Source organism: Montipora capricornis, chromosome 14 (assembly GCF_036669925.1).
Source record: "Montipora capricornis isolate CH-2021 chromosome 14, ASM3666992v2, whole genome shotgun sequence".
In the NCBI taxonomy this organism is placed as follows: Eukaryota; Metazoa; Cnidaria; class Anthozoa; order Scleractinia; family Acroporidae; genus Montipora; species Montipora capricornis.
Window position 1 is genome coordinate 47,266,906 of NC_090896.1, and position 7,394 is coordinate 47,274,299.

Consider the following 7,394-nt stretch of genomic DNA (forward strand, 5'->3'; position numbering starts at 1 on the left):
GTAACTTTCGAATTCGTTTACAATATTCCTCCCTCGGTAATTAACTCTGGTCAAAACAAAATAGCATGAATCTGCCGTCCACGCGTGTATTGGTGTAATGGAAGTAAATTTTATTGGCCGATGAAGGACATGTCAATCAATCAAAAAAAGTGGGCGGAAGGAATTTCGAAGAGGAATTTGGTCAGGCTCTATTTTTGTGTGGCTTACACGAAGTGTAAACCACTCATTGCCATGGCCCAAGATATTTATTCCTGGATTTGTCACGGTGAACAGAGTGGCTGTCACGTGGTTTACTATCGTCGAAGACAGGCCCCAGCCTACGCTCGGCTAAGCTACGTAAACTTCTAAGCTTCAGAAAGCGGCCATTTTGTGGGTGTAACACAGCGCGTTGTCGAAGATCGTTTTTTATCTAGTTATTCGTTCTTCTTTGCTGCTTGGATTTTACACGCCGGCTTTCCTACAGTCGGCTTGTCTTCTAAGTTCGGATTACAGCGAGGAGTTGTGCTCTCACAGGGCGACATTTCAATTCACGGTCTGGACCTTTGGTACAGGTTGCGTCACATGAAAACTTACGAGTCATTATTCAGACTCTCGCAAGCCAACATTTAACGGCTTCAATCTGCTCAGCAGACCTGCTTGAATATTTGAAAGTTTCTGAAAGTATTTGAAAGGCTCTGAAGTTACTTGAAAGCAAAAGAGACTCTCCTGTGCTTGTGTTGTCATGAATACCGGTCAACTCGCCTACGTGCAAACTCGCCTGCGGTCAAACTCGCCTACAACTTGTCAGCTCGCCTACGTAGGCGAGTTCGCTTCCTGACGTAGGCGAGTTCACTCAAGTAATGCTTGCCGTTTGTAACTTTATCATGGTTATCATTTTGTGAACAATGCTTGCGACTATAGCACGTTTTCTTGGTCTTGTGAACGTCATCTTGGCATTGTTTATAATGTTCGTGAATTTCGTCAATTGGTTCAAGGAAAATGATTTTATTTCAGGGTAACGCTACACAACCGACAATCAATAGTTCTGAAGTTCTATCAAATGAGAAGAATTGCGATAGATACGCCCGGGGCCCCATATAATAAAATGTCTTTTTGAAATACTAGAGAGAGAGAAGTTCACTTACGAGTGGAAATATATGAAGTACCTACTTGCCATAATACAAACCGCTTTATTTACAACAATGAGCAACTAACTTACAATACGCGCAACACTTTCCCAAATAGAATAATCCTGTACTACCTAGTTATTTTTAGCTTCACATCTGAAGGTTTTATTTACAATACAAGGAATATTTCTTGCTTAATGCCTGAATACAATACAAGGAAAACTACTGAATATCCTATCTATATGTTTACTGTATGCGGGTTGGCCCATACAGTTTTGAGCAAGACTTCAAAAGCTGCCTTGGTGTCTTTCTTCTGGACTGGTACTGCTCCCAATGTCTGCCAACGTTTTGGGATCTCACAACGTCCCATTTCAGCACAGGTCGACTTAAAAATGCAGTCAGGTAAAACTCCTGGCGGGTTGGGGGAGGGGGGTCCTCCCCTGTATGCTACATTGGTAGCCCAAAGTGTATGATTTTTTTAGCCGTTTTGGTCTTAAATAGAGTATGGTTTGTTCACTCAAGTCTTGAATTGGGTATGTTTTTTACTATGGTAGACAGAAGCTTAATTGTTGTAAAATGAGACATAGTGACTTAAGGTCAACGGGTTCCGAGAATCCCTGAAACCCTATAAAAGCCTGATCGAGTAGCAGCATCCCATCATTTCAAGATCATCGCCAGAGCAGATCATCCAACCTCAGCACTGAAGGTAAGGGTAGTCTGTACAATTTACACGACCAAGCATCAAATGAAAACGTCCACATTTCAGAAGTACATTAATTTGTAAATCTTCCATGCGAAATTCACGACGTGACTGAGAGATCTTCACAGGTCACGGTTGCCGAAATCCCTGAAGGCAAATTCATCAATATTGATCATTTCCGATACTTCACATGAGATACAGCTCAGTTTTTGTATGATCCAGCTTTGGTATGTTTAAAATTCCCTTACAAAATTCATGCATAATTATTAAACTAACAATGTATGTACATTCTCAGAGCTTCCTTCTGAGGAAATTTTAAAGCAGTTTGTAACGTATTACGATATCTCCACATAATATTTCCTATTTTGTCTCATAATATTTTTACTTAAAAGAGGTAAAATAATCGTGATGCACGGAAGGCACGCATTCTCACTGTAGATTTCTTTTGTGTTGCTTTTGCCTTTAGCAGCTCTTGGAGGGAACTAAATAACTTCATTAAAACAGCAAATTCTCAGTCGATTGAGTCATGTGAACTACTTATGATTTGACCCCGGAAATTAACGAGCATATTTTAGGAAAATGACTGCAATGTTGTCGTGTTCCTCACTTTTGACCTTTGAACGCCACTTTATTACAACAGCAGCTCTGATAAATTTTGTGAGTAAATAAAAACAGGCGTAATAGGTATTTTAATTTGTAAGTGTTTTCAGTTTAAGTTCGGCTTCGTTCCAGTAACCCAATTTCAGTGGACTGACCTCATATTGAATGGTGTTAAATTCGTCAAGAGCTCCTCCCTTTTTATAGCAGTACTCGATTTCAGGACGGATCGAAATCGCAGCAATGTGATTGGCAGATATTGTTGGCGTTTTCAATTCTTTGTCGAGGATACATATCATTAGGGTCTTCAAACAATATCCTATTGATTTTGAAAAAGTCTCACCTTCTTTGCTAAGTGCCGCGCAAGTGACACTAACAGGTGAAAACAGGTTTGTATTGTTTTTATCTCAGTGATACCAGTGTAAAAGAGTGAGCCTGTTACTCATTAATTAATTTGATTGATGATTTCGCGTGCGTACACTATATATACCTTTTACTAACCGAGTTCAAGGTCGGAGCAGAGTTGGTCGGAGCGTGTGAGCATCGTACCATGAAACGCGTGATAGAATAAAATAACAAGGTCATCGTAACAAGTCTCACCTTCTTTGCTAAGGGCTGCGCAATTGACATTAACAGGTTTGTATACATATCATTAAGGTCTTCAAACAATATGCTATTGAAGTTCAAAACGTTTCACCTTCTTTGCTAAGTGCCGTGCAAAGCGATGTCAGTGTGAATTAAAAGATTGAGTCGCGCTTAAACAACACGTCACGAACTCTATTTCTCATGACGACAACACTTTACCATTATTAGGTCTGATTATTATTGCGACAACCGCCGAAACAACACCACAACTTTTTTATCAACTCATCCAGTTCACCGTTTATGTCAATTGAATGATCCTATTAATACACAAGACAGAACTTTGGTGAAGTGACTGACCGTAATTCTTAAATTTGTGTTGGTTATCGCGATCATTCTGCTACTGGGAGCAGAACAAACACATTTTACAACACATTTTACACAACTATGAGGAATAACGAACTCGCCTATGATGGTGATCAAAGTCGCCTACGTAGGCGAGATCACCAGTAGGCGTAGGCGAGTTGGCGTAGGCGAGTTTGAACGTAGGCGAGTTGACCGGATACCGTTGTCATTGCTCAATGTTTTTGTTGAATCGAATTGGACGAATCATCCACACACAGTTGACAAGAGTCTGCTAGCCCACGATTTCGTCAGAAGTAAGTAACATGGGAATCTCTGTTGAACAATACCGATCAAGAATCGGCTCTCATGACAATTTCCTTAAAACAAAAGATGCTTTGCCGCGTTTCAATAATGATGCTTTACATGAATGTCTTTTATTTACCAACATTGAAACAAGTTGTTGGACAATACAAAATATGGAATGAAGTAGTGTTTTGGTTTACCCAATTTGTGTACTACACTTGCTCACAATGTTTGTTTTGGACCTTTTTGTACAGTAGATTAGCACTTTACATGATGTCAAGTTCATCTATTCATTTCATGTTTCCACACAGCTTGAACTTGGTAAACACACTGACATAAAATTACAAGGTCCATAATAAGAAAACTTCAAAGATTCTGGTATTTAAAGTCATACTATACCATCATGAACTTCCCTGTACATTGAATTCTGTTGAACTTTTTCTTAAAATCTCCAGGTAAAATTGTTAATCTTATTGGGTTAAAAATTATTAGCAATGTTAATAAGCACTACTCAACATATGATTTATTAAAATATTGCTTGTGTTCAGATATTGTTAAGCGTCTATCTTTTTTTCCCAAATTCTTCCACTTGCAACCCAATAGCTACTTACATCAACTAAATTTTTCTGTGTTTCTTTATTGAAAAATTAGCATTATGATACTTTGCATGCATATATTGTCAAAAATTAGTCCTACATTCAAACCAAATCAAGCTCCCAATGTGGCTTCTAGCAAAGGTTACATCATTTCCTGTATGCACCAGCCCTTCTGCAAAGTTTTTTGCTCTTGCGCTGTTACACAAAATGCCAAAAACATTCATACGAAATGCTTCCCTGGAGTTGATTTCACAACACTTGCCCTGGACAAACTCAGAACTCAATTCCACTTGGTTACGTAAACAAAATCATGTCTGAATCTATCAGCCCACTATAGGACATGATGCTGACATTTTTTCAGTTCCTTAAATCCTCAGGTTACATGCGCAACCTCTGTTGTCAAAATGACACCTCCATAAAACTTTACCCAATAACCCTCATCTTGAAAATAAGCATTTCAGGACGGATGTATGTCAATTATCTTATTTTATTGATTGAGAGGAACAATATTGAAAACTAACCGTAATCAGATATTAGCTCTACTAATAGAAACTCAATGACAAAACAGATCCTTTTAATTTGTAACCTCCCCTGTCAAAGCAGCTCAATTTCGTAAGCCACATATGTACGCATTGCGGACCTATTTTTCGTTTCGCCAACTCCACATTACGTACCACGCGAAACTAAAATAGGGTAGTAGCCAAAACGCGGGGAAGGGGCCGGGGTCGTTGGCGGGGCCGGGGTCGGGGTCGGGGTCGGGGTCGGGGTCGGGGTGTCTTTTTTTTCCAATTTTTGTTGTTATTCTTCTGTAATGTTATATTCGAATGTTTGGCATCTTTCCTTCGTTTATAGTGGAAATTAGTTTAAAAAATATGGAACATACGGAAGCTACGAAAGGGACATCTTTGTTTTGTTTTTCGAAATTAAGAGAATTTCAGACTGAAATTGGAGTTTTTGTGGGGAATATACCCTAACTCCTAGAGACACTGAAGACTCGATGAGCTCCACATTTTGAAACCACATTTTAATTTTTACTTCTGAAAAACCTTGAAGTTCTCCGCAATACAATTAAAACGAAACAGAACATAGCCGCAGTTCCACGATACCCGTCACACACCGTTCTCATTTGCTTGTTTTTGCAAAATTGTTCTCAATGTTGTCGCGTTTTTTATCGTGATATTGTATTCGATCCCTTGACGTCCGAATAGAATTAACTAGCAAGTTCCCGTGCGACTCTGGCTTTACTACATACCGTTTGTAGTAAAGACAGACAACCACATGGCATCAACACGAACAAAAAAGCAAATGAGAACATTGCGTGACTGCGTGACGATCATCGTTGGAACTGCGATTTTTTTTTCTTAAAAAGTAAACATTACAATGCTAAATTTTAAAGTGTGAAGCTCAGCGAGTCTTCAGTGTTTCTGGCAGTTGGCGTATATTTCATAAACTCCAATTTCAGCATCTTCGGAAATTATCTTAATTTTGAAAAACAAATTCCCATTTTCGGAAAGACTAAGTCAGATGCTCGCAAAAACCAACTTCGATTTTAAAACACACACAAAAAAACAAAGTCCGATTTCGAGAAAAAAAGCTAAGATGTCGCTTAAGAACTTTCATAGCTTCCGTAAGAATAGAATTAATAGAATTAACTAGTAAGAATAGAATTAACTGGCAAGTTCCCGTGCGACTCTGGATTTACTACATACCGTTTGTAGTAAAGACAGACAACCATATGGCATCATCACGAACAAAAAAGCAAATGAGAACATTGCGTGACTGCGTGACGATCATCGTGGAACTGCGATTTTTTTTTTCTTAAAAAGTAAACATTACAATGCTAAATTTTAAAGTGTGAAGCTCAGCGAGTCTTCAGTGTTTCTGGCAGTTGGCGTATATTTCATAAACTCCAATTTCAGCATCTTCGGAAATTATCTTAATTTTGAAAAACAAATTCCCATTTTCGGAAAGACTAAGTCAGATGCTCGCAAAAACCAACTTCGATTTTAAAACACACACAAAAAAACAAAGTCCGATTTCGAGAAAAAAAGCTAAGATGTCCACCATAAATGAAGGAAATTCGAAAACAACAGTACAGGAGAATAACGACAAAAATTGAAACAAAAAAAAGTGGAAAAACTTTAAAGGCACGCCGACCCCGACCCCGGCCCCGACCCGACCCCCTACCCTAAAATAGAGCCTGATCGCAGGTTATGATCAACTCTGCACAGTCTTCAGGTAAAAAAAAATAATTAGAAATGTGACAGCCAAGAATTTTTCAAAGAAAGCTTATCGTCTATTTTGTGCTTCATCATTCAAGGAAAAGGTTCTTCATGAAAACGGTTTGATCCTGAAATTTTAGGTTGTTGTAATATTGCGCATATTTGACACGATTGAGTTTTTTCTCTTCACGGACGTAATGAAATAGGAAGGGGTTGTCGCCTCTAATAGCAAATATGTTGTTTGTTTCAAAAAATTGTTCGCTGGAAAAGGTGGTCTTTATGAATTCATCATGTTTTATAATATGCGAGCTTAACTGGATAGTTTTTATGGCAATAGTAAAGCATTTTCTTGTCAAAATGAGGTTAGCGTTTTTCTGTTGTGCTAAATTAATTAAATATAAATATACATTCTGGCTTGTGAGTTTCAGTGAAAATGCGATGAAAGATCATTTAAGATGTCTTGATTCTTGACAGACAAAGTAGCCTGCGAATACAGACGCCTATCGGAAGGCGACGATCCCGGGGGCGGGGCATTTGCCCTCTTTCTTCGTCCCCATCCCGGGCATTTACACAGCTTATGTGTCCCCACCCCGGGGAATTTGCCCATTTTTTAAAAAACAAGACGCCTACAAGGGCGTATCCGTGGAATGCGCAAACAGTTAACACAAATTGTCCAGTTACAGTGAACTTCAAGTACAGGTAGACTTCGGAAAATGGCGAAAGATTACTAGAAAGATACATCTGTAATATAACTTAAAGTTTTTTGTTGTAAAAACTCATTACTAATGTTACTAAATTTGCAAATGCAAACAACGAAGCCCTATTAGCAGGTTATCAGGATACGGGATCTTTTATTTATTTATTTTTTGGAAGGAGACTTAATTCAAATCCTACAGTTTTACTTGCTTCGTTAACTCCTTTTATCCTAAAATTACAGGATCAG

The 7,394-nt window shown here is 38.5% G+C and overlaps 1 protein-coding gene across 1 annotated transcript in view; it reads left to right on the top strand.

Annotated features, from left to right (window-relative positions):
• The first annotated feature begins 749 nt into the window (after nt 1-749).
• The window catches only part of LOC138033567 (histamine H2 receptor-like), an 18,933-nt gene continuing 12,288 nt past the window's right edge, over nt 750-7,394 (top strand). The window contains exon 1 of the mRNA XM_068881351.1: nt 750-1,812. The gene's annotated coding sequence lies outside the window, so the exon portion shown is untranslated. The remainder of the gene's footprint in view (nt 1,813-7,394) is intronic.